Source organism: Rhipicephalus sanguineus, chromosome 6 (assembly GCF_013339695.2).
Source record: "Rhipicephalus sanguineus isolate Rsan-2018 chromosome 6, BIME_Rsan_1.4, whole genome shotgun sequence".
Taxonomy (NCBI): Eukaryota; Metazoa; Arthropoda; class Arachnida; order Ixodida; family Ixodidae; genus Rhipicephalus; species Rhipicephalus sanguineus.
Window position 1 is genome coordinate 129,252,558 of NC_051181.1, and position 26,848 is coordinate 129,279,405.

Below are 26,848 nucleotides of genomic sequence, written 5' to 3' on the forward strand. Positions count from 1 at the left end.
ATATCGCGTGTGTTTGCGCATTTAACACTCAGAACGAAAGCTGTGAATTGCTCTGCGCTAGTCGGACGCGCCACCGAACCGTCGTGAAGTGCTTGCTGGATCACTCGCCGGAACGACGGCGAAAACAGCAGCAGACGAGACCCCTCCGCACGCTACGAAGAAACGCCGCAAAAGACGCACTGTTGCGTTGTGAATTGCCACGGACGTAAAAGACTGAATAACAACGTTCAGTTTTACCGATTTCCATAGTTGTCGTACGAAGAAGAAAGGCGAGAGCGCTGGATACGGGATGTTGCGAGCGTGTTGGGTAAGCGAAGTACCCACGTTCTCCACAGCCGGTCGCATGAGAAAGTGTGATAATGTTGCTCTGCTGTTGTTTTGCGTAGCCCTGATGGAGAACCGTAGTAACCTTGACTATGAAGCTCAGAAGAGGGCTCTGACCGCGGTGCTTGTCGTGTAACACGAAGTGAGCAGCTAGAGGCAGACTGAAGACGCGTGATACGCACACCGCGACGAGTTGGTCGTCACAACACAGCATCGCGGACGTACGTTTTGAAGGATCAGAAGTTCTGGTTCTAACTAGCTAACACGTGCGTCATACAAGTAAATCGCCGAGTGTTGGTCGTGACCACCTTCAGGTTTGTTTCGCCCGTGTCCTCCGCGGTTGCCGTAGTTATCTCGGAGGCCACGGTTTTGCCTTTGGTTGTACCCCGCGAAAGTGGACACGCACGTATCTGCATTTGCAGTACGCACAAACGGAAGACGACCATCAAGAGACCATTTGAGGATGCGTAATAAAACAGTCCAATGCACAGGAAGCGAGAGATGAATTAACGGAGAATGCAACTGCAAAGGCGAAAGTCGCCGGGGCTATTCGTCCCTGATGAACGCGGAGTTTTATACCACTGATCGGAAGATGCATAGCTAAGTAAATTGATCGTGTATGTACTTCATCGCTATGGCATTACGTATATACCCGATTTTAACGCATTTAGGCGCTAGAGAACGGATGTCGGAGGGTTTGCCTCGAACTCGATGTCGTACGATGCTCGCTTGTACTTGCGAGCTGCAGCACGCCGGAATAACTAAAACTTATTTTGCACTGTATTCGCAGTTCGCTTTGATCAGCCTCCTTTTTTTCTGAAGCGTGGATTGGCGGAAGAAGCTTTCCAGGTCCTTGGTTTTCAGGAAACGGCGCCTCGACACCAACGAAAGACGAGGGATATATTATGGCCTATGCACATTCGCTTGCGGACGGCTCTCTTTGCACTACCCAGTTAGTGCCAGGGCTGCGATGAGGGCGCTGGTGGCGGTGTTTTTCGCAGCGCCGCCTGGGCAGAGTCTGACGTCTATAGCCGATGGGAGTACTCCTGCTGTGCTAGGAATGTGCACTGCGCGAATCACAATTTCTGATCATCACACGTCAGTTCTGTTTGCTGTACTAGGAAATTGCCCTCATGACCTCATCCTTGGCATTGACTTTCTGACCACGCAAGCTGCGCTTATCGACTGCTCCGCAGGACTTCTTCGGCTAGAACTCCCTTCGTTCTCAGATACCGCTCCTGCCGGCCCACCTCATCTACGATCCCTCGAGTTCCTTCGACTTCCGCCGCAAGCCGCAGTTCTGCTCTCGCCCTTCCCACCAGTACCCGATGGTGATTATGTTGCTGCCCCGATTCCTGACGTCGCCATGACGCGCAATGTCACACTCCCCAACATGGTGGTGATAGTTACAGTCAATCGAACTTCGTTTCCCGTCCTCAATTTTGGCTTCTCGGCGCAAGTTCTTCCTCGCGGCATGTCACTTACACATCTGACACCACTGGCCGACCATACAGTTTCCGCTTTGACAACAGATGCGCCACCAGATTTTTCATTGCCGTCAGTCTCTTCACGTTCCTTTTATTGCGATAGCAATTATATGGACAGTCTCGGCTGGATTTTGCCGTCGCCGTCGCCGCCGTCATACACCGTATATGTATAAGTATGCATATATATATAAAAGCCCCAAAGAAAAATAATTCAGAAAAATGCTTCCGAAGGGCGGAATCGAACCAGGGACCTCTTCCTCCGCAGCGAGTGGCGCTAGCCACTACGCCACGAAACGCAGATCTTCCACGTAGGTAACGGCGAGCGTTATATACACACCCTTTACCGCTGGACGGACTCAGAGACGGCTGCGCTTATCAGCGTTTCTTCATTACCAGCGAGATGGCGTTAGGAGCACGACAGGCGCATTTAAAAGTCGTCGCTTCTTCGCTCGCTTCTTCGTGTACTTGCGCAGGGAGAACCTTGCCCTTCCGCTGTCTGCTCGCGCGGTTTTCTTGTGCTGAGGGGAAGAGGGATGTTTCACGCTTTCACCGTGATGTCCGCGCTCATGTTACGCAGCGTACGAAAGCCACTCGAGCTCAAGGAACGCCGCTAAACGAACGAACAGATGAGCGCGAACTATCAAGTGTCACAGCTCGACACTTGAAGCACGCTAGTTTCCTTCGCTGCTTCGGCCGCCTTTGCAACAGGAGCGCTGTTCAAACTGAGAGTATCCATTGGCGAGCCTCACTTCATATAGCATTAGTTTCTTGCTATCGCATTCATTGCTTCGGCCTTGCGGCGAAACTGTGACTTTTTGCGACCACTTCACGCCAATGATATCCGAAGAGCTCACTTCAGAGCAATAAGTCTCTGCTCTCCGCCGCCTCCTTTCCTACTAGGACATCTTTAACTTCGGCGACCGTAATTTGGGCCAGACATCCGTGGCCACCCATCGCATTCATACCGGTGATGCTCGACCCATTCACAGACGGCTATACCGTGTGTCAGCACCAGAGCGTGTTACTATACAACGGGAGGTGGATAAAATACTTCATAAGGGCATAATCGAACCCTCCTCCAGTCCCTGGTCCTACCCTGTTGTCCTTGTTAAAAAGAAGGACAATAACGGGAGATTCTGTGTTGACTACCGCCATCTCAACCATATTACCAAGAAAGATGTGCATCCTCTCCCGCGTATTGATGACGCACTCGATTGTTTGCACGGCGCCAGATATTTCTAGTCAATCGATCTGCGCTCAGGGTACTGGCAGATCGCTGTGGGGGACCAAGACAGAGATAGAGCTTCTACTACATAACACGATTTATGCCTTGGAGCATACCACAAACGAAGTAACTGCCCTGCCGAAGCGTCAAGATCCCGCGAAAACCCAGTGACGCAAGCGGGAACGCTGTGATACGCATCTGTCCATTCTTCTGTCAAACTTTCGCAGTTTGTTTCGTAAGCAGGATCACCTGTGTTCTTATGTTGAATCATGTTCGGCAGACATAGTTCTAGGCACTGAAACCTGGTTGTCACTCGATATTCTGATCATGAATTGTCCCTGTCTCGTGAATTTTCGTTGTTTAGGAAAGATAGGGTTCAATAGAGAGGGGGCGGTGTGTTGGTCGCGGTAAAAAATTGTCTGGAAGCTTGCGTTGTTGAACCAATTCCTGCCTCGAAATTTTATGGATTGCTCTTTGTCTGGCCGCACGTACTACTTGTGTCACTGGGATCTGCTATCGCCCACCTGATTCGTCTCACGAATTTCCTGATTACTTAAATGAGTCTTAAGTTTTGTTCAAGACAAGTACCCAACATCGCCAATATTTCTTGCCGGTGATTTCAACTATTGAATGGTGATCATGCAGACCCCTGGATGGCACAAGAAAACGTGAATGTCAACATTTCCTTGACGTGCTCTCATCGTTTCGTTTGCACCAAATCGTCTCTGTTCCCACTCGTAATGATTCTCTTTTAGACCTTATATTAACTACGGAACCAAATAATGTTTCGGTAAATGTTTTGGATGGCATCAGCGACCACAGTATCTTGCATTGCGCGTTGGTATGCGCTCTGCAAAAGCGTGAAAAAGAGCGAAGGTTATATTTGATTAATGTAGGCGGGCTTACCACTGACCTTTCCATCGACCTTTTGCAATCACCAACGCGACGTCAATACAAACTGGGCACTCATTCGTGACAAATTGATCACGCTTAAAGAAAAAACATATTCCCAGAATCAAAATAACCATCTGCACGCAAAGCGCTTGGTTTACGACGCATATGAAATTAACTATTAACAAAAAGAAACGTTTATATTCCAAAGCTAAACTATCTGCATCTGAGGAAGATTGGAGGCTTTATCGCGAGCACGCGCACTTATGGAGAATTGAAATAACAACAGCCAAAGATAAATTTTGCAACTACGACATTTCAAACATGCTTCGTAACGATGCAAAAATTTTGGAAAGTTATTAAGCCTAATTACGCAACAAATTCCACGGTGTCGTTGTCCAAGGATGGTAACATTCTTTCTCCAGCACGTGTTGCTGCAGAATTCAACGAGTTTTTTTCGTCTGAACAGGGGACCTCAAGGCCCCTGTTCCAAGTGACCTTGAGGTCCCCATTTTGCATTCAAGCATGCTCGACATTACTATCACACCGGAAGGGATACATTCCTGCATCGATCGTCTTCCGGCTAATGCCGCTCCTGGTCCTGATGGTATCTGCCCTAAGCTTCTTAAAATGTCAAAACTTGCAATATGCGACATTTCGGCCGCACTTTTCCAGCAGTCTGTCGACACGGGATGCGTCCCAAATGATTGGGAGGAAGCTCGCGTAATTCCTATTTTTAAATCTGGTGACCCGTCTAACCCATCGAATTACAGACCAATATCTTTAACTAGTACTTGTTGCAAACTCCTAGAACATATAATTTCATCTGCTCCCATGAAGTTTCTTAGAGAACATAACTTCTTCTTCATCAATCAGCACGTTTTTTTTTGCATGGTCGTTCTTGCGAAACGCAATTGTTCGAATTAATTAATGACTTGCATCACTCTGTTCACTGCTTGCATCAAATGATGCTATATTTGTTGATTTCGCGAAGGCCTTTGACAAGGTTCCTCACTTGCGGCTTGTTCATAAACCTACAGGTCTTAACATAAATACAAAGGTTGCTAGGTGGATTACCAACTTCCTAGCCAACCTATACCAATCCGTCTTCGTTAATGACCATTTGTCTCCATTAATTCACGTCAAATCTGGAGTACCACAGGGTTCCGTGCTCGGGCCTATCTTGTGCTTAGTTTATATTCACGATATTAGTAATGGTATGCATTCCACAGTTAGATTATTTGCGGACGACTGCGTGATTTACAGGCAAATCAGTAACCCTCAGGACACCAGCTTCCTTCAGTCTGACCTTGAAAATCTTAGTAAATGGTGCAACAATTGGCAAATGCAAATTAACGTTAACAAAACAAAAGCTATCACGTTCGGGACAACGGCTAACCTCGTGTTATACGACTACACGTTGAACAACATGCCCATAGACTCTGTATCCACAATAAAAGACCTTGGTGTTCATTTGTCATCTAACCTGTCATGGAACACCCATATAGACGCAATTGTCAGTAAATCATCCAGATCACTTGGCTTCATAAGGCGAAATTTGCATCCGGCGAACTCGGAAACTAAACTTCTTGCTTATAAAACCTTAGTACGCTCAAAACTCGAATATGCCTCCTTCACCTGGAATCCGCATCAGGCCTACCTCAAACAGAAACTGGAGTCGGTACAAAATAAGGCTGCTCGCTTCATCACAAAAAAACTACTTACGAACATCAAGCGTAACTGAAATCAAATCTTCACTCAATTAGCTTCTCTAGAAAATCGCAGGTTGCTGACACTATTGTCTTTCTTTCATACGCTTCACTTCAATTAGTCATCCCACGATATCTTCAATATCAGGCGAGCTCGTAATATATCTTCGCAACTCGATCACCAACATAAAATTGAACCTATTTTCGCCCGCACTAATCTTTTCTTTCACTCTCCACTTCTCCTCGCCATTCGTGAATGGAATCTTCTTCCTGCTGACATTGTGCGCATTGTAAATCATGACTCATTTGTAACTAGTCTAAAGTCATTTCTAGGACAAAATGGAAGCCAATAGAAAAATTCTATCCTCAAATCACTAGTGCTAATTTTCTTATGTTCTTTTCTTTTTCTTTTTTTACGTTGCGTTTTATTTAGTCTGTTCTGCTTGTCTTGTTTATTTAGTGTTGTTTCTATTAGTTTCATGTGATACTGATGATATTTATTGTTATGAATCTTTACCTTATGATTGTTATTTTTACGTAGTATAATACTGTCACGCGTAGCTGTTTTTACACCATTCGATGTTTACTTATTCATGTACTCTGATTTCATTGTTCAGTGTGTATTTTATTTATTTGCCACATTCACTGTATCCCCCCCCCCCCTTATGTAATGCCTTCTGGGCCCTTAGGGTATCTGAATAAAAAAATAAAAAAAAGAAGACTGCCTTCGCATCTAAAACTGATGTCCCGTTATGTTGGCCCTTACCTCGTCATACGAAAGGTCACTAGCGTGACCTATGCGATCGCTCCAATCAATCCTAGGCCAGCGACAGCTTCAGTCACCAGCGATATAGTTCATGTCTCGCGACTTAAACCGTACCACTCCAGCCCTGAGAACTGATCGCACCGGGACGGCGCTTCTGCCGCCGGCGGATAATGTCACGGGCGGAGAAGAGCAGAGAATGACGACGACGAAATGCTGAGCGGAACGCGCTTGGGCTGCGGCAGCGTTGTACGCTTCTGCTGTCAAATATACGCTGTGTGTATAGTTTCTTCCCCGTAACAATATATAGAGAAAGAAAGGGAGAAAAATAGAGAGAAAGAAAAAGGCGGCAACAGAAATATAGATAGAGATCAAGGAAATAAAGACAAAGATGTAGAAAGACAGAGAGAAAAAAAATCACAGCATATCCACGGAGTGAATGATGATGAGTGGGCGAAGCTGCGAGAGGTTCATCGGAAACCATGAATCTTCCGTGAATTCTGCCCAGTACATCATCACCGACGTGAGATCGGGCGCGTTTTATACTAAAGATTCGATGAGTTATGGACGACTTGCAGCCGCACTTTAATTTTCACATGTACGCTGTGATTTTTCAGTGTAGAAAACCATTGCTTAGAAAAACATTCATGGCATCTTTCGTTAAGCAGCTGGCGTCCTTTCGTTTGCTTTAGAAACATCTGGCGTTCTTTCGTTTTGCTTTTACAAAACATCTGGCGTCTTTTGTTGGTTTATTTCATCATTCAACGGCGGTTTGAACAAAATTATTGTATGTATGAATCACGACACACGGAGAATCCTCCCCAGGCACTACGTTTGGAGGTAAAGACATGGGCTGCCTAATGGGAATGAGAGGAGACAGAAGACTTCGGCTTTTATCTACGCTAACGCTGCGAATTTTTATGTTCAAACAACTGCACAGGAAAATCTCCCACCGGCACCCACTTGCAGGTCAAAGCGGTAAGACTGGTTACATACTACGCTACGAGGGACGAACGGGTGCCGCTATAAGGAGCTTCGCCCCTAAAAATCGCAGATCCCCACGCGTGTGGGAATCGTGTAATGCGAAGCAGCCAGCAAAGAGCTGCACACATCGTCTTGTTTGTCGTTGAGGCTAATGAAGTCATTCATGTCGTGACATCTAGTTCGCCATATATCGCAAGATTGTCATACATGCATGCGTGTACAATCTGGTATATGCCATGCTAATGAAACATATATTGTGCTACATATATAGAATGCGTGACCTGCTATTTATGTCGTCATGCACTCCTGTCATGCATACCAATTTAGGTATGATATCCAGTTAACAACGGCCGCGAGTGCACCATAAGCGTGGCGTCTAAATCATAGCCTACATGACATGTATGTCGTAATTTTCGTATTACCCCCTGTTATTTATGTTCGTCACATAGCCATGTCGCGCGATACAAATTTTTGTGCATATAAAGCTAGCGAAACGGCCGCGAGCGCACATGAGCGTGGTACGTAAGTCAGTTGTGCATGACATGGTGTCAGATTTTCATGTACCACCTGTTATTTGTGTTCGTCACACAGTCACGTCGCGCGATACCAATTTTGCTGTATAGAAAGCTAGCGAAACGGCCGCGAGCGCACCATGAGCCTGGAATGTAAATCATGCTGTACATGACATGCGTGTCATGATCGCACGTTAGGACCTGTCACTTATGTTCGTCATACACTCTTGTCACGCCATACCAATTTTGGTATATATCAAATTAACGAAACGGCCGCAAGATCACCAAGTCCGTGGCATGTAAATCATGGCGTTCATGACATGGATATCATGATTTTCATGTTATGATCTGTCATTTATGTTCGTCATAAAGTCATGTTACGCCATACCAATTTTGGTGTACATACTATTAACGAAACGGCCAGGAGAGCACAAAGTCGTAGGTGGCTAGATAGATAGATAGATAGATAGATAGATAGATAGATAGATAGATAGATAGATAGATAGATAGATAGATAGATAGATAGATAGATAGATAGATAGATAGATAGATAGATAGATAGATAGATAGATAGATAGATAGATAGATAGATAGATAGATAGATAGATAGATAGATAGATAGATAGATAGATAGATAGATAGATAGATAGATAGACAGACAGACAGACAGACAGACAGACAGACAGACAGACAGACAGACAGACAGACAGACAGACAGACAGACAGACAGACAGACAGACAGACAGACAGACAGACAGACAGACAGACAGACAGACAGACAGACAGACAGACAGACAGACAGACAGATAGACAGATAGATAGATAGATAGATAGATAGATAGATAGATAGATAGATAGATAGATAGATAGATAGATAGATAGATAGATAGATAGATAGATAGATAGATAGATAGATAGATAGATAGATAGATAGATAGATACGCTAAAAGTCGCAGAAGTTCGCTAAGAAATGCTTCGCATTTAAAAGATCGAAAGAGACGCGAAAGACAGAGCAAGACAGAAAAGAGAGAAATCAAGAGAAACAAAGAGAGAGAGAGAGAGAAGCAGATAGAGAGAGAGAGAGGAAAGAAAAAAGACATAGAAAGAAGAGAAAGAAATCGAATAGAGACAAAGAAAGAGAGAGATCAAGAAAAAAAAGAGAAAGAAAGAAAATAAAGAAAAGGAAAATAAAGAGTACCAAGGAGGGCGCTCCGCTTTTCTTCAGGCTTGGCACCGTTAGTGCGAACGAAGCTGTTATATTTTTTCCTCCACGGTTATGTATAACGCATAGTGACCGCATAGGGTGCCTCAAGAAAAAAAAATATTCGGGAAGTTCGCACTAAGTCGCGCAAAGCTTGGCACAGCGAAGCATGGGGCCGTCGCCGCTCGTACTCCCGTCGACCGACACTCTAGCTTTCGGGACGCGGCGGCTTCCTTCTCGGCAGTACGCCCTTTCTTAGGACGCCCCATGGCTGTCTGTCTCGGCACGATCGGGCGCAGCCAGGCTATGCACTCATGGGAGGAAAAAAATCACAGCATATCCACGGAGTGAATGATGATGAGTGGGCGAAGCTGCGGAGGTTCATCGGGTAAACCGTGAATCTTCCGTGAATTCTGCCCAGTACATCATCACCGACGTGAGATCGGGCGCGTTTATACTAAAGGTTCGATGAGTTATGACGACTTGCAGCTCACTTTAATTTACATGTACGCTGTGAATTTCATTGTTTAGAAACCATTGCTTTAAAAAAATCTGGCCGTCTTTCGTTAAGCGCTGGCGTCTTTTCGTTCTGCTTTAGAAACATCTGGCGTTCTTTCGTTCTGATTTTACAAAACATCTGGCGTCTTTCGTTGGTTTATTTCATCAATCAACGGGCGTTTTGAACAGGAGAAATCTCACCAGGCACTACCTTGGAGGTAAACAATGGCTGCTAATGGGAATGAGAGACAGAAGAAGTCGGCTTTTAGCTAACACTTACACTTCTACTTCTACTAACGTTTCCTACTGGAACATGCCAATGGCTGCTAATGGGGAATGAGAGACAGAAGAATTCGGCTTTTAGTTAACGCGCACGCTGCGAATTTTTTATTGTTCAACAACGCACAGGAAAAATCTCCCACCGGCACCACCTTGGAGGTCAAAGCGTAAGACTTGTTACGGACTACGACTACTACTACTACTGCTACTACGACGACGACGACTACGAGGGACGAACGGGTGCCGCCTTAAGGAGCTTCGCCCCTAAAAAAACAGGAGGGAGCACACCGCAAGATACCTCCGCTGAAGCCGCTTGCTCCTCGCGTTCTTGTCAGATTTCCCATGATGCTCCTCTTTCATCTCTTTTTTCGGTGAGCTCATGAACAAAAAAAAAATGCCCCCACCTTCGCGAAGGGAATCGTGAGGAAATGCGAATGCATTTCTTGCGCCGAGAGTACACTGCGTAATAATTTTAAATGCGTAAAGCTGGACACATCGACGCGCTCAAGTGTCTCCCTTTTGGGCGCCTCTTTCAACGAACGCTTCTTAGGTGCGTTCGTAATCACCTCAGGGATGTTGCCACCGCCTTCAATGCAGCACAAACGCGTTTAGAACGCGCTGTTTTCAGGCTGTGCCAAGGCAGCACAAACGCTACAAACGCGTTTCAAACGCACTGCATTGAGGCGGTGGCGCAGGGAGGGAAAGAGAGCGAACGGCGAGAGAAGGAGCGGCGAAGCACTGCACCTACCCTCTCCTACACTCTCTCCACACACGCCGGAGCTCCGCCGAGCTCCCCGATGCGAGCGCCCTCACACGCCAGAGCGCGCTCCTCCTCTCCACTCACTCTCCGCTACTCCGCCCGCACCACCTGCTCCGGTTGCTAGGGGCGATGCGGGGAGAGGATAAGCGCGCGCTCCCGCAGCTGTTGCTATGGGAGAGAGAGTGAGAGCGGAGAGGCGCGCGGACACCGACCGACGCCTGACATAGCCCGGCTAAGAAATGCATTCGCATTTAAAATTGATGAGCGCGCGCCTAGCGTCCACAAGCCAACCTCCTCGGACGCCGCTCCCGCCCTCGTTCTCCATACGCTGGTCACAATTCCCAGCATGCTCCTGTTTCATTTTTTTACGGCTCGGCTTCAACATTTTCACGTGACCCCCCCGCCTAGTTTTTTCCCTCCATGTATGCACTGTAGAGTGGAGGTTGAGCGTGATGTCTCCGTCGGTGGGCTTGGCTTAGCTACCACGCATGCGTGGCTTAGCCAGGTGGTGCGGTACCTGATCGCGATGCTTGCTTCCTCTTTCTTTATATCTTAATTTCTCTCTCTTTGCGCCCATGGCTTTAAAACTGCCGTGGGACCCTATGCGTGGCGTCTCCATCGACCGCTATGCGCGGCAATCTCCATCGCAGAGAGCGGCATTGCATGACGTCAGACCAGCTGTGCTCCTTGCGTCCCACGGGACGCTCTGCGCGGCGTCTCTATCGGTCGCTGCGTGGCCGTCTCCATAGAGTTTCCTACAATACCTCCTAGAGGGAACTCTGGCGCTAGTGTCTATGGGAGTTGCAACGCATGGCGTTTCAGCCAGCATGGGAATGATGGGTAGTCATGGAGGAAGGAAAAAGAAAGGAGGGAGCATTACATCACGCAGCCAGCCTTGACAAGCCAACTCGTTTTGAAGCCAGCAGTGTCGGCCCAAAACGTGATCTTTTACGTCAAAATCATGCAAGAAATGAGGTTTGCCGAGACTTCGGGTATGGCGCCCGGTAGCTTTTAATCGAAGCGCGCTCGTTCGGCGCAGACCGGCCGGATCACAGAGGAGTTTCAAAAACAGAACTCCACCGGTAGTACTAAAACCTACCGCGCGCTGTGACGTTTTGATCACGTGTTGGGCCGACACGGTGGGTTTCGGTCGCGTGACGTAATGCTCCCTCCTTCTTTTACAGCGAAAGCTGTTATGAGATCATTTCAACGGCCGTCTTTGGCGCCGTAGTTGTCCGCCGCCGCCGCCGGTGTCCGTAACCACTATCGCACGAAATAAGAAAAAGAAAAAGGAAATAAGAAAAAAAATCACAGCATATCCACGGAGTGAATGATGATGAGTGGGCGAAGCTGCGGAGATTCATCGGTAAACCATGAATCTTCCGTGAATTCTGCCCAGTACATCATCACCGACGTGAGATCGGGCGCGTTTATACTAAAGGTTCGATGAGAGTTATGACGACTTGCAGCTCACTTTGTTTTACATGTACGCTGTGAATTTTCATTGTTTAATCACGCACAGGAGAAAATCGCACACACGCACTACCTTGGAGGTCAAAATCCAGTGCCTATATATACGGGGTGGTCAGTGAACGGTTGTGTAGCGCGAGCGGTCGGTTTTTTCAATCAAGACGCTGCCGCGACGCTGCCTGCGTCGGCGCCGCTGCGCCGCGAGGCAAGATAGAGGGGGGGTGGACCGTAGGAGAGGAGAAAGAGGGGGAAGCGTAGGAGAGGAGAGGGCGATACATATCACGTACTATCGCAGCGCATTGTCTTTAGGGAGCCTTCATGTGTGCACGCCCCCTCCGTTTTTAAGACTGGTTACACACTACTACGACGGGGACGAACGGGTGCCGCTATAAGGAGCTTCGCCCCTAAAAATTTCCAGGATGGAACGAGGTTCGAACCTGGGCCCTCTGCGAGGTCCCATGGCTATATATTGCCCGCATATATTGTCCCATGGCTGCCATGCGGCAATATATGCGCGGGGTCTCCATCGGTCGCTGTGCGCAGCGGTCTCCATCGCTGAGCGTGGCTTTGCATGACGTAACACCAGCTGTGCTTTTTGCGTCCCATGGCTTCCACGAGACGCTATGCTCGGCGTCTCCATCGGTCGCTATGCGTGGCGGTCCCCATCGCAGAGCGCGGCTTTGCATGACGTAACACCAGCTGTGCTTTTTGCGTCCCGTGGCTTCCGTGGGACGATATATGCTCGGCGTCTCCAACGGTCGCTATGCGTGGCGGTCTCCATCGCAAGCGCGGCTTTGCATGACGTAACACCAGCTGGTGCTTTTTGCGTCCCATGCGTCCATGGGACGCTATGCTCGGCGTCTCCATCGGTCGCTATGCGCAGCGCTCTCCATCGCAGAGCGCGGCTTTGCGTGACATCACAGCAGCCGTGCTCTTTGCGTCCCATGCGTCCATGCATGGAGAAAAAAAGAAACTAGGAGGGAGCGTCACGTAGAATTTTGAAGCGCAGCCGTAAAAAATGAAACAGGGCATGCTTGGGAATTGTGACCAGCGCATGGAGAACGAGGGGGAGTGGCCTGCAGAGAAGGGTGGGCCTGTGTGGCGCTATGTGCGCTCCCTCCAATTCTTTTTCCCCTCCGTCCTTCCATGGGACGCTATGCGCGGAGTCTCTATCGGTCGCTATGCGCAGTGGTCTCCATCGCTGAGCGCGGCTCTGCGTGACGTGACGCTGTGCTTTTTGCGTCCAATGGCTTTAAACCTCCATTTTGGACGCTATGCGCGACGGCGGTTTCGCGCCGCCATCGCAGAGCGCGGCTTTGCATGGCGTCGTACCAGCTGTGTTTCTTGCGTCCAATGACTTTAAGCTTAAGGGCCCTCAAACCACCCAGAGGTCGAAGTTTAGTTGTGGCTTTGCCGTGCATTTGTGCACGAGTCTACAGCGAACGTCAGCGGAGACGAGCGAACAGCGGAAGAGAACACAACTGCACGCGTTTACTCGTTTCGCTCTTTCCTTTTAAATTGATTTTAAATATGTTCGCTATATCGGCTGCGTTTGTCGGCTCGTCTGTCCACCGAACGCCTCCTCCGGTCCACCTCTCCGAATGCCCTTCCTCAGCGTCCGAGGTGAAAACGCAAGGAGCGCGTCTGCTAGCAGAAAACAGGTTCTTACCCCCTCACAGCGTCTGTTGCTCGCGACGTCACATAATCAGAGAGGTGACGTCACGACGGCCTTTGCGGATAGTGGAAAGGCCCCGAGAGGAGCACGCGAGCTTCTCTTGGTGGTTTATGGGCCCTTTAAAATGTCATGAGACGTTGTGCGCGGCGTCTCCATCGGTCGCTATGCGCGGAGGTCTCCATCGCTGAGCGCGTGTTGTGCTCGGCGTTGCTAGGCAACGGCGTGGCGAGTTTATTGCACCACTGCCATCTTCATGGTTTGATTATTGAAATACTTGGGGTCAGTCCCGCCTCTGCAGCTTCCCCGAACAAAACGTTATTAATATCAATAGGCGAGTAAAAAATGCGAGTACCATTTAGCAGAGTCACAGTCTCAGACATCGTATTCTTGTGAAGCTTCGGCCGCATGCGGCCAGCGGTTTGAGTATCCAAGACGGCACAACGCGAGCGACTCGGTAACACACAGCGCTAACTTTCAACAACAGGGTTGTTTTCGGGATCACCAGTGCATATATCCTACACCACAGAACATGTGCTCATGCATACAGACAAACATAAGAAAAAGGCACACACGCACACGCATGATCAGTTATAACGCAAAAATTCCACTTTGCTGATATGCGACGTTGTTACCACATAATGGAATGTTTGCATACATGAGCTCGGACGGGTTCGTTGATGTCACGACAGTGCCGCTCGTAGCCGTGACTGCCTAACACTCCCAGGCTTGCATGCGACCCGATAAAGTGGACGGGAGACGAGCTAATTCGTAGAGACGCATTATCCGAAGGTTGTAGTTCGGTGCCTACCAGCGGCAAGTCGTGTTTTCGCCCATTATGAGTTCTTCACGTCAAGTAATGCCATCTTGGCCTCATTAGGTTGTCAAAGAAAACGAGCCCTTCCTTCGGACGAGTGTATCGGCATGTAATTCGAAGCACGATCGATGTGCCTCCATTTGGACAGCTTACCTAAGACTGGAAATATCCTGCTTGATTTCGAGCAAGTCATCCTCGTTGACCCCATCTGGCGAAGCTGCTTTTGGCACGGTGATGTAGCGATTTACGAGGCGTTTCAGCACCTCCTGCATGACACCAAGAATAGAGGGCACACCATGCAAAGGCGCGCTTCCCTCTCACATAACAGAACATTTTTTTTGTAAAGTATATTAAGCAAAAGAGAGAAGCGCCATCACCAGCGTATTGCATGTTTACACTTTCACGTCATTGCACACATCACAAAATAAGTAATTAAGACATGCACCAGTTTTATAATGCAGAAGCACAGCGCGTGGTCTCGTGTCACTTTTACAAAAGCAAGAGAATGAGCTCGACTGTTGAACCAAATGTCTCGACTTGACGCTGGACTGTATTATGGTTACTACACTATTCAATTTCGGTTCCACGTTTGATGTTCCTAAATAGTTTGTTGGCCTAGATTACTCTGCTAAGACGTTATTCTATACGAACTGCAATGAAATTTATTTGATTTCTTCATTGCCTGCAACTGATAGATATTGTGCTAATGGTTTTGCTTGTTAAAATACATTAATTATTATTACACTATTCAATAATGTCACTTTTGTTATATGCGGCAACAGATTTGGCGCTAAAATTAAATGTTTTTGTTCCGGCCATTTTCAATCTACCCAACGGCAATCCTGTCGCACATTCCAGCAAGATGCTATTCGCACACACAGTGTGATTAGAATCAACGGCAAGGTTCCGAACAATAACTTGAACGTAAAGAGATACGAGCCCGAAGAAGACAAGTCACGTGGCCCTCTCGCCGCCACACCTTCCGCATATCGTGGCCTTAATTCTGGTTGCCTCCCATGATCTCTGTGCCTTCTATGATTGGCTTTTCTTTTGTTCTTTTTAATTTTCCAGCGCTAGTTTCGTCGTCGCCTTCTCCATCTTTCACGGCGCGCACTTTGAACACTTGCGCACGTCACTCATCACACCATGCAAACTGAATCCAATTCCGAAGCCAACAACCACGCAACAAAGCCAATAAATGCTGAGCGACCCGATGCGATGCATATGTGATTTGATTGATGGCTTCGGATTGTACTTTTTGAACGTTCAAGATGAATGAAAGACACATTCGTTAGGTGCATAGCCTTTATTTTAGATCCTGCTAGCCGTGATTACACCCACACACACGGAAGTCTCTACACTTGCCTTTGATCGCTGTGGTCGACAGTGGTCGTAACCGGACAAGATCAACGCAGAAACGGCGTTGCGTCGTGGGAGTCTGTAGCGTCTTCGGTTTTGACGAGTGGCGATATAGCAGATCTAGGATAAGTAGTGATCGAGCATGGTCCAGCTACGCGCATGATCGCGCCTACGTAAGCAGCGCAACCACGTGAGCGCTGCAACCCGCGGACTACGAATGCATTGCGTTGACGCACATAATACAATGCCCCATATATGCACTTCGTCTGCAGTTGCCATTTAGATGCGAAGCAACTTTTGCTCGGGCTGTGCTCGGGGCCACTGCGCATGCGCCTACTCTCCCTCCCACTCTCCTTTACGCAGGTGTTCGGTCGCCTTCTCTGCTCTCCTCTCCCGCGCCTGCCAGCCGCGGCGCAGCCCTCTCATCCCACGTGGTGTAGCCGCGGACGCAGCCAAATACAGCCTGTAACCCACTCTCTCCACTCCCTCCCCCATTTCATGTGTATATAAGCGGTGTGCGCTCGGTCGGCTTCCGTCATTCTCGCTTCGCCCCGTCAGATGAATTGTAACGTCAACCAGGCCTGTAGCCAGTGGGGGCCGTAATTTTGTTTCCTCGAGGGATCGCGCACGCAAGGAAGAAAAGGGAGGAGTGCGAGGAGGAAACAGCGACCGGCGGACGGCTGTTCCACCGCCGGACTGCAACCACCGGGAACGTCCCGAGCAGGGAGACGATGTTTTCACAACTCGCCCGTCTAGGGCGGGGCTTCTGCTCCGCGACGTCATTTGTCACGTGCGAGGCTTCTCTCTCTTTTTTTTTCTGTTTCGTTTGATGCGCGCATTGCGCGCGCGCGGGTTGTACAGTTGTCCAATGTAGCGCGGACAGTGCCGGTTTGGCCACACTTCGTGTCTGCGTTGTCGGCGTACCCGTTCGTCTAGAGTTTGGTGTTCAGCTACTAACTACGGACATATATACTAGCGCGAAAAACACACAAAGGACGAGGTAAAGACGGCAGACAGGACGCAGCGCTGATCTGCCGTCTTTACCTCGTCCTTTGTGTTTTTCGCGCTCGTAGATATGTCCGCAGTTAAGGGGTATTCAGACGGGGGAAAAATGCTCGGGGGAGACGGGGGGATTGCGGATCACGTGACCGCGACGTCAAGGATTAGCGAGTGGGCGTGACTCCCCCGCGGCTCCACGGAGGAGACGGGGACCTTTTCCCCGACAGGACAAACGATCCCCCGGCGGTGGGGGATATGGCGGAATTTCGGGCTCTTGTTTGGCCACATTGTTGCACTTGCTCCTGCAGAGAGCGGCAGTGGGTGTCCAGTCTGCAGTTTGGGTCATCTGTAGCTGGGGTCATCGTCGTCAGCAGCTGGTGAAACGGGCGGTACAAGCCACAGGAGTAGTCTGGTAACACTGGTCTCCCCCTCCGTTTGCCTCGTCCGTGTGAGTGGGGGGCATTTGTGGAGACTTCTCCTCGCGAGCTGACGTCACTGGGCTCCGCCTTTATCCCCCGAGCGTTTCTCCCCCGTGTGAATACCAAGGTATTGGCTTTTTTGAATACCATATAGGCTTTTTTTGTCAGGTTATGCGTCAACGTCAACGTTACTGCTCTGACGGAGTCGTAACTTTTTCGTTCATGTCTGCGGCGGTTAGAGAGCCTTAGCGTTCCTATGCGACCTCGGTTCTAATCGCGCTGAATAAGAAAATTTTTCCGTTTTTTTTTTCTTTTTCCAATATTGTTTCACAATACCGTCCCGATCTTCCGGCTAGTCAATAATAGTTACTCATTCGTGGTAGGACGGCTCAGCGTGGGAGAGCGGAGCCCGTTAATCAGCATGTCGCTGCGCCGCTGACGCTGCATATCAGCATGCCGCCAATGTCGCTGCGTCGCTGCTCCCCCCCCTCCCCCCGAAATGTTTTCGTACTGTCGTGCACCGCCGACCAAAACAGCCACCTGCGCCTGAAGTCTTCATGGATTTTTTTCTAGAATTGCTTTCCATGGTCGAAAGAGATCTCGCAGGGAACACTGCTGATTTGACTGGCTGTCCTCGCTGCGCCCATGGCGTCCCTGTAACTGGCTGCGCAGCGCATGACCGTCAGCGGCACAGCGACATGCTGATTAATGGGCTCCGCTCTCCCACGCTGAGCCCTGCTACCACGAATGAGTAACTATTGCTGACTAGCCGGAAGCTCGGCACGGTATTGTGAAACAATACTGAAAAAAAGAAAAAAAAGAAACATTTTCTTATTCAGCGCGATTAGAACACAGGTCGCATAGGAATAACAACTAGGCTTGTGCGAATAGTAAATTTTAGGTCCGAAGCGATTTCGAAGCAACTTTGACTAGTAGCAGGATTGGACTTTCGGTTGAATGCAAGTGATAACTTGTGAAATATATTAATTAAAATTTACTATAGTTAGAGCATATAAGCCGGTATAACAAGCTTTTAAACTTAAAGAATGATGAATCGATGTGAGGGTAATACAGTACAAGACCTCATTAATTCGAACTTTTATTTCGAAATTCCGCATAATTAGAAGGATTTCTACGGCCCTGTATTTTGCAATGTAAATCTGAGTGGATAATTTGAAGCGGCGGTGAGTACCAGCCCGGTTAATTCAAAAACTTTGGGTGCCATGTGCCAATTCCCGATCCCGATTTAGCCGCAAATCCGCAGAAACGATGGCCCTTAGGAGCCACAAGGCAATGCAATGTAGCGATACTAATGAGTGACAAGTGAAGCATCCCAGCCTCGCTGCTGCCAGCGCAAGAAAAAAACAAAACAAAAGCCGGTCTCGTGGTCAACTGAAATGTGCGCCTGCGGAAAAGAAGACGTGCTTCACGGCAACGCAGCGGTGACACGCGGGCAGCATGATGAATGCTTCTCTCAACGTCAGTGCGTCATGATTTACCCATTCTTTCAGGGAAAATAGATAAATTAATAAAGGGCGGTCCGATGGAATTCGCGATGTGTGTGAACCTCCAATTGGCGGTTGTTCCGGCAATTTGCGCACTTGCACTGCTGGCGGAGTACTTGCCCGCAACGCCTACTTCGAAAACTCAGTTCGAAAGCTTCAATGATCCTCTTTTTCCACCCAGAACACATCGCGAATTCCGTCACACTGGTCATTATTACATTCTTTATTTTACCAGAAAGGATGGGCGAATGGCCGCATCATGACGCACTGACGCTACGAGGAGCTAGGTGACATGCTGCCCGTGTGTCACCACTGTGTTGCAGCGAAGCACGTCTTCTTTTCCGCAGGCGCGCATTTCAGTTGACCACGAGACCGTTTTTTTTCCCCTCGTCTTTTTTTTTATTGCACTGGCCTCAGCGAGGCCCGCCGTTTCCCCGGTTTAGCGGCAAAATTCGGACCAAGTATTGCTGGAAAAAACCCTTGTAGCCGCAAACTAGGAGGCACAGCAAACGACCACCTCTCATTACTTCCAGTAATTCAAAGTTCATTGCATCCCGCTTTTTGTATGTTTGGTTAATTCGAAAACCCACTTAATTAAATTTGTCACAGTCCCACTGACTCTGAATTAACAAGGCTTTACTACATGCTCATTTAACCTTGAAGTGGGGCTTCGCGGCAGTGCGGATTTCTCCTGGAAAGGTGTTTTCACGGTATAGCACACCTCTACTGCAGTGAAACCATTTTTACAAGGGATTACATGCGGTTTATATATGTCTATTCGTTCATTTCGAATACTTCGAAATTTCCTAGAATTTAAATTTGTTTCCAAGCGAATTCGAATACTGTAATATTCGTTCGAATATTCGAAGTGCTCGAATATTCGCACAAGCCTAGGAACAACGCATCATCCGAACGCTAGGGCTGCCTAACCGCCGCAGACATGAACGAAAAAGTTACGACTCCGTCAGAGCAGTAACGTTGATGTTGACGCATAACCTGAAACAAAAGGAAGAAAAAACGGGAGGAATCGAACTGACGACCTGCAGCCCTAACACTCCATGGATAGCGCGCCAACCAACTGCACCATGAACGCTTTTTTTTTTCTTTATTGCCTCACACAAGTAACTACTACGCCACGAACGCCACACGACGAGGGCGTCTAAAACGACCAAAAATCTACGGTAAAGGGGCCCCGTCACTTTTACGATGGAACTGCGCTGACGGGCCCCGTCACCGTAGTCACCCGTTTACGATGACGGGGCCCGTTACTATAAGTACGTCGCTATTATGACGGGCCCCGTCACTATTACAATTTACACTACGGTGACGGGCCCCGTCACTTTTACGACGGTACTGCACTGACGGGCCCCGTCACCGTAGTCAGTGCCAACAAAATTACGCCCAGTAGGGGGGGGGGGAGGGCTAGGGCCCCCTCCCCCGAAGTTTTCGTGAAGTAGGTGTCTTTACCAAAAATAAATAATAAAAATAGCTGGTTTTCTCGAATAGTCATGGATCCCCCCCCCAAAAAAAAAATATTCCTGGCTACGGGCCTGACGTCAACGTCGTCGCCACTCGTTCATCGGCGCTAACGGAAAGCAACGCACAAACACAACGTAATGATAACACAAACACTAAATGCAAACCTCACACACTAACGGAAACGCCGAGTGAACGTAACGGAAACTTGGTGTGCGCCCCCAATGCTGCTTCGCATCCCCCCATGGTTCCCTTGAGTGGGAGATGGTGTAATTTTTTTGTTATCGGTGATATAATTGTTGGGATTTAATGCCCCAATACCACGATATATGATTATGAGGGACGCCTTAGTGGAGGGCTTCGCAAATTTCGACCACCTGGGGTTCTTTAACGTGCAACTAAATCCAAGCACACGGGTCTCAAGCATTTTCGCCTCCATCGAAAATTCGATCCCCTGAACTGCGGGTCAGCAGTCGAGCCACTAGACCACCGTGGCGGGTGTTCTCATCGGTACAACTGCGAACGTAAACTGTGTAGTGTTATACGATCCGTATGCCATGCTGCGTGTGCAGATGCGCAGCTAGTTCCATTGTTCCCTCAGTGCGTTTTCGGCGGTCACGGACGCATCAGTGAGACATATATAGAAAGCTAAAATGGCTTACCTGGTATTGAACATTGCTCGATTGGCCATTGAATTGCAGGATAACCGAGTTGTGCCTTGCTCCTGGTTTCTGCCGGAAACGAAATAAGGGGCATCACTGCTGGATCCTATCTTGACAGCATGCTGTTTTCAGCACCAACACGGAAACTTACTTTGTCTCTGATAAGGTAAAAATAAATGAGAAACGCAAACGTGCCTTCATTGGTGCAAGCTTAACATGCACAAGACGACCAACATTGGAAGGAGTGTTTCCTTCAGTGCCTAATGTGATCGTGTTTATTTGATGCTATACACATGAGCGCTTTTAAAGGCAAGGCCGGAACAGCTGCCACGGGGCCCATCAGACGTATTTCTGTCCATAGGGAATAGCCAAGTTCCGTGACGTGTGGCTGCTGCGCGGATTGTGCATTACTTATAGGGCGTATTTACGAGCGTGCACATTCACACAACTATGCTGTTACCTCAAGGTGGAGCCTAACAGTGCGGCTGAAATAGTAAAACACATTTGCTGAAGGCAGCGCATAAACGAAAGGCGTTCATTGGAAGCCACGAATACGTACCCGGTTGGTTTTGTCCTTTCCTAGGCAGACAGGATCGTGCGACTCGGGCTGGAAGGAGAAATGCCAAGGCGTTTAGGCGATTTCGCATGCAAGCCGAATCTGTGTTGCGCAACAAGAAAAAGGCAATGTCAGCCTGCTCGCAATCAAAAAGAAAACTGGAGGCGACCCTGAAAATTGTGTCTAGTATACTGGCACTCGCACCTTGTGTTAACCTTGCGTTATTAACTCTTTGTTTTGTTTTGTTTTGCCTTCTGTTCTGTGGCACGTACCCATTCTGGGGGATGGGCCAAGAATATGTAGTTGAAGCTTAAAATCTTATTCGAAGAATGTAAAATGGTTAAAAAAGTAAAAGTAATAATAAATAATACATCAAATTAAGACTTGAAAAATTATGCTATTGAGCTCGTATTCCAGACAGCCGTATTAACCTGATCAGAACAATTTTGATTAACTCTGGTCTAGTGACTTCGTCCTCCACTTCCTTAGCGAACGCGACGAGCAACGTGAACTCAACTTGTGTGGTGCACACGTTCGTGTTTGCCACCCATGTGTTCTATTTTTCCTTTTCTGTGAACCAGCAATGGGTAGTGGGATTTGCGCAATTTCTGTGGCACATACGTTTCTGCCGCTTGCGGACAACTTGTTCATTTTAGTGAACCAGTGGTTGGTAGTGGGGTTTGCCCAGTTTCTGTGGCAAATAAATCTTTTACGGCGAATAACTTGCGGTAATTAGTAATTTCATATTATTTTCTAATCATTCTTGTCACTTATGCAACTCAATTTGTAACTCAACCTATGCTCTGATGTCATACGTATCATTAGCGTTAAGTAGAACCATTAATTTCATACAGTACCCATTTTTAATTATTTATTTTTAATTTAGATCGCACAAAAAGCAAGTCGGCGGTCGACCGGAAGTGGCTGCTTTAGGAACAAGGGCGTTACTCGCTGCTCGTGCCGCCACCTGGTGTCCCTTCGATTCGATCTAGTTTCAGCCTATTAAGGCCTCACGTGGATCGTCCACTGCAGTCGACTGAGAAGATGGCTTTCGAGTCGACGTCTTAGGCTTAAGGGACTTGTAATTTGATGGCACCGCGTAGGGCGCGACTCGAAGCCAATAAGAACTGTTGGCCTGTGGCACTGTCACCTTGACGGCCGAGTGCTGCAATCGTGGCGTGGCGGCGAAGGCCCTCTTGCCGAGGAAGCGGCCGAGCCTCAGCAGTGCGCGCACGAAGTACCACACGGACTTTGGGCTGATGATGAGGTTGAAGGGGGGAGGCAGCGTCGAGCCTTCGTCGAAATAGCCCATCCACAGCTTGGAACGGGCGAACTTCCACTCGCGGTCCTTGTGGTCCTGCGGTCAAACATGTTAGCGCCTTGGCATCTCCAGCACATAGTGTTGGAATGCCCACACCGCAATAAAAACAACCAAGATGAAATCTCGAGCCACCGAAAACACGTGGAAGGCGCAAGGGTTCTTAGGTGGGCTATGTGGTTCATGAACATTATAGCAGAACAGCGTCAACTACCCTGTCCCGCGGTTTGCGCGCTTCTGCTAAATAATGCGTGAAGCGCTGTTCACGGCACAAAGCTTGGAGGATTAGCCAAGTCTGGTGCACCAAGCGCGGAAGTCAATGACTTTCTGCACTGAGAAAGCCTCCCACCTCGGGCGATCAAAGAACACTCGCCTGCTGTTTCGTTTAATAAACGTCCGCCCTGAGAACTGATGCAAGTACCAGTTTACGCCAAATGTCGATCGAAACTGTGTCCGATTTCGGATTGATCTTAACACACAGTTTCAGAAAATATAAATAATTGTTGGGCTTTTACGTCCCACAACCACAATGTGGTTGTAAGTCACCGTAGAGGAGGGCTCCGGAAATTTCCACCACCTACATGTGGTTCTTTAACCTAAATCTAAGAACACGGGCCTCTAGCATGTGGCCTCCATCGAAACGCGGCAGCCGCGGCCGGAATTCTATTCCGCGACCTTCGGGCCAGCCATAGGCATGCGCAGGGTTCCCCATCAAGGGAAAGAAGGTTCATCACCCCCTGCTAAGTCAATGTACGAGGCAGATTTTGCGTCCCCCCTCCTCATAGGTGACTAAGGGGGGGGGGGGGGCGTGCGCACGCCTATGGGGCCAGCAGTCAAGCACCATAAGCACTAGACCACCGCGGCGTTCTATAAAGGTCAACTATTCAGGGGTTTGACTGCCTGAGCGACATGCACAAGTGCCCTACGCACTGTTTTAAACGTCATGGCACGTAATAATCATCCAATCCGGATTGCTAGAAATGCGCGGCCACGTCATGCAATTGGACCCGGCACTTGCGGGCGAGGTGTTCCCAGTGAAGCCCGCCTCCCGGTTGAGTGCGAACTGAACAGCTGAAAAAAAAAACGATATCAAATATTATTGTAGTAAAACACATGGTGCCTTCCAGCGCATAACCAAAATTCCTGTAAGGAGTGTATAAAACAAGTGCGCATTTAAGGGCGCGCTGTAAGTTTGAGATGACAGACAAGAACTGTTGCGGAAATCTTAAATATATTTAAACATTCGCGCCAAGGAGGACGCCATCGCTCCCCCTTCTGGATGGCAGATGATTTGTTTCCTCGGAAACTGCTGAATATTTATTCGTCCAAATTCGCGAGCCATCAATTGCAAACGTGCCAAAGGTCATAATACTCGGCTGCTACATAAAGGCTTATCTAAAGGAGACGATAGACATGTTGACGTATTTCCACGTGCGATAGTTGACCAACATTAATTCTCCTCACCACTTTAATAAACGTTTACTTCCGCCTTTTCATACAGACAATAAATACCTCATCCGGTAATCCATATCAAAATAAGTATAGAGTTCTAAACCGTTCACACATCTCAACCGAGACGTGTCAGAAAGGGCACAGTGCTCTCACAATGGTGCCCCAAAGGCCCCTGACGACATCTCTGACACCGGTTGTGCGATCGACAACGTGTGCGATCGTTTCTCACCACGTGTGTTCGCCTCTTCTATCACTTGCGTCGAGATGAGCTAAGCGTAACTTCAAATGTGGCCACTTCCAAGTTTTGCACAAAGTAGTCGCTCGGCTACAAGTTATCCCTTTCAGTGTTGCGGAATGTACGCCTCCATTCCATTCCATTTCTATTCCGCGGAATTAGAACTTGCCGCAATTCCATTCCTTTTAATTCCTCGGAATAAAGAAACTTAGCCCATTCCCACTACAGGAATGGCCGGGAAGTTCAATTCAATTCCTGTAATTCCTCAACGTAGGAAACCAAGATCAAGAAGGGAGCCGACAGATGGATACACTGAGTGGGATAGGTTTCAAACAGGAGAAAGTGCCTCAGACAGGCTGGCCGACGTTTCGACAGGGGGACCTATCTTTTTCAGAGGCGCCTTACACTAACCCTTTAAAACTAACAAGCCAAGGATGACAAGGCGCCTTTGACAAAGATAAGTCCCCCTATCGAAAAATCGGCCAGCCTGTCTGAGGCACTTTCTCCTGTTTGAAACCTATCCCACTCAACGTAGGAAAGGCATCTATAGTTTTATCGAGTAAAGAATCACGCCCCATAAAGCTGATGTCGCCAGATCAGTGTTCCGGAATTGCCACTCCGGAATTGGAATGACTCTGGAATCATTCACATTTTCGCGACCCCGGAATGGAATGGGGACAATTCTTGGAGGAATGGAATGGGAATGGAATTAAGCGACTTTTGCACGGAATGGAATGGGAATGGAATTATGTCTTTTTCCAAAAATAGAGAACGTTTTCGTCTACGCGCTGTTTTTCAAACTTCAACCATTAGTGAGTCAGAGCCTCGAATTTACCAATGAAGTAAAGAGGGCATTGGGGGAGGAACGTATTTTGCTACACCCTTAATTGCTACTACTGTAATATCATGCTCAAATTAGTCATGTAGGCCTGAGTATGCATGTTTTTTTCGAAGTCGATGGACACAACGCATTCTCTACACTCTAAGAAAAAAAGAGTATGCGTGACTCTTTTCGGAGAGTCCCGACTTGCCACGTATAGGACTCTCTTTAAATAGTCACGGTGACTCTCTTGGTGGGTCAGGGTCGGCTTGCTCTAGGAGAGTCCCCTGACCGTCTAGGAAGAGTGGAAAGACTCTCATCCGAAGGATCACGTTACCACTTATAGGGAGTCGGACGACTCTTGCCGGTAACACTCCTACGGGGGTCAAGGGACCCACACCGAAGCGTCAAGCGACTCCACAAGTATTTTAAGCTACTCATTTGACCCTTGCTCAATTTTTGCGCGACTACTGTTGAAAATAGTGGAGTATTAATTTTAAGCAAGTCCAATAATACTTGCCGTTCTGCAAAGCGACTGCAAAAAAAGAATTGTTCAGTTTTAGCATTATTTTAATAAAACTCGTCAAAACAACACATATTTTCCAGCAAAGTTATATAGAAAGCGCGAAAAGATAGTCTTTGATTTCCAATTAAGAATTTTAGGTATTGCTCATTTACATGCTTCTATGAGTATAGCCAACTAAAATGTGTGACTGATGTGCATAGTGTCATATAGTGCAAAATAAACTGCAGAAATGGGTATCATGTTTCAATTTTTATTCCTTATGATTAAGAATAAATAAAAAAGTGGTGACGGCTGGAGGCATCAGACTTGTGGCTTGCTAGGTTGTCGCTCCTGTTCAGCGTGAGCACCATGAAAAACGGTATCTGAAAAGCAGAACGTGATATTATGATGAGAATATGAAATTGCAGTAAAGGTTTGCGAAACCTACAAAATACGTGGTTCACATAGACACAATGAAGGCTCACAACAAAACAACAAATGCAAACACGCATGGTAAGGAACCAAGTTTTTTGCCGTTATCGTGTAAAACAACTTGCAAATAGTACCTTTTGTAACACGTCACTTGGCGACAAACTTGCAGCACAAGATGATGTGAGCCTCTTTTAAACAACAAACGAAATTGGTTTAGGCTCCTTTGCGTGGGTGCCACTCACCTCTTTTCCTACGTCGTCTTGTCCAACCAAAAGAAATGTAGGACCGACTGCCTCGTTGACAGGGCGAACGCCGCTGTTGATTTTTCCATCACGAGCGGTGAGGCGCCAGACCACAGCGGCACCTTCGTTTCCCCGAGTGTGGCTGTCAACTGGAGTGAAGAGGCGGGAGAAGTGATCCGGGATTCTGGAAATAACCAAAACACACACATTATTTGTATTTAAAACCACCATTTGTTCAACACACCGTTATTGTATACACATCTGCCACGAGTGTTT

General features: G+C 47.9%; 1 long non-coding RNA gene across 1 annotated transcript in view; it reads right to left on the reverse strand.

The window, feature by feature from the left end:
* The window catches only part of LOC119396395 (uncharacterized), a 28,245-nt gene extending 13,443 nt beyond the window's left edge, over positions 1-14,802 (reverse strand). Inside the window, exon 1 of the long non-coding RNA XR_005184429.2 lies at positions 14,746-14,802. This is a non-coding gene — a long non-coding RNA (uncharacterized LOC119396395). The remainder of the gene's footprint in view (positions 1-14,745) is intronic.
* Positions 14,803-26,848: the final 12,046 nt, after the last annotated feature.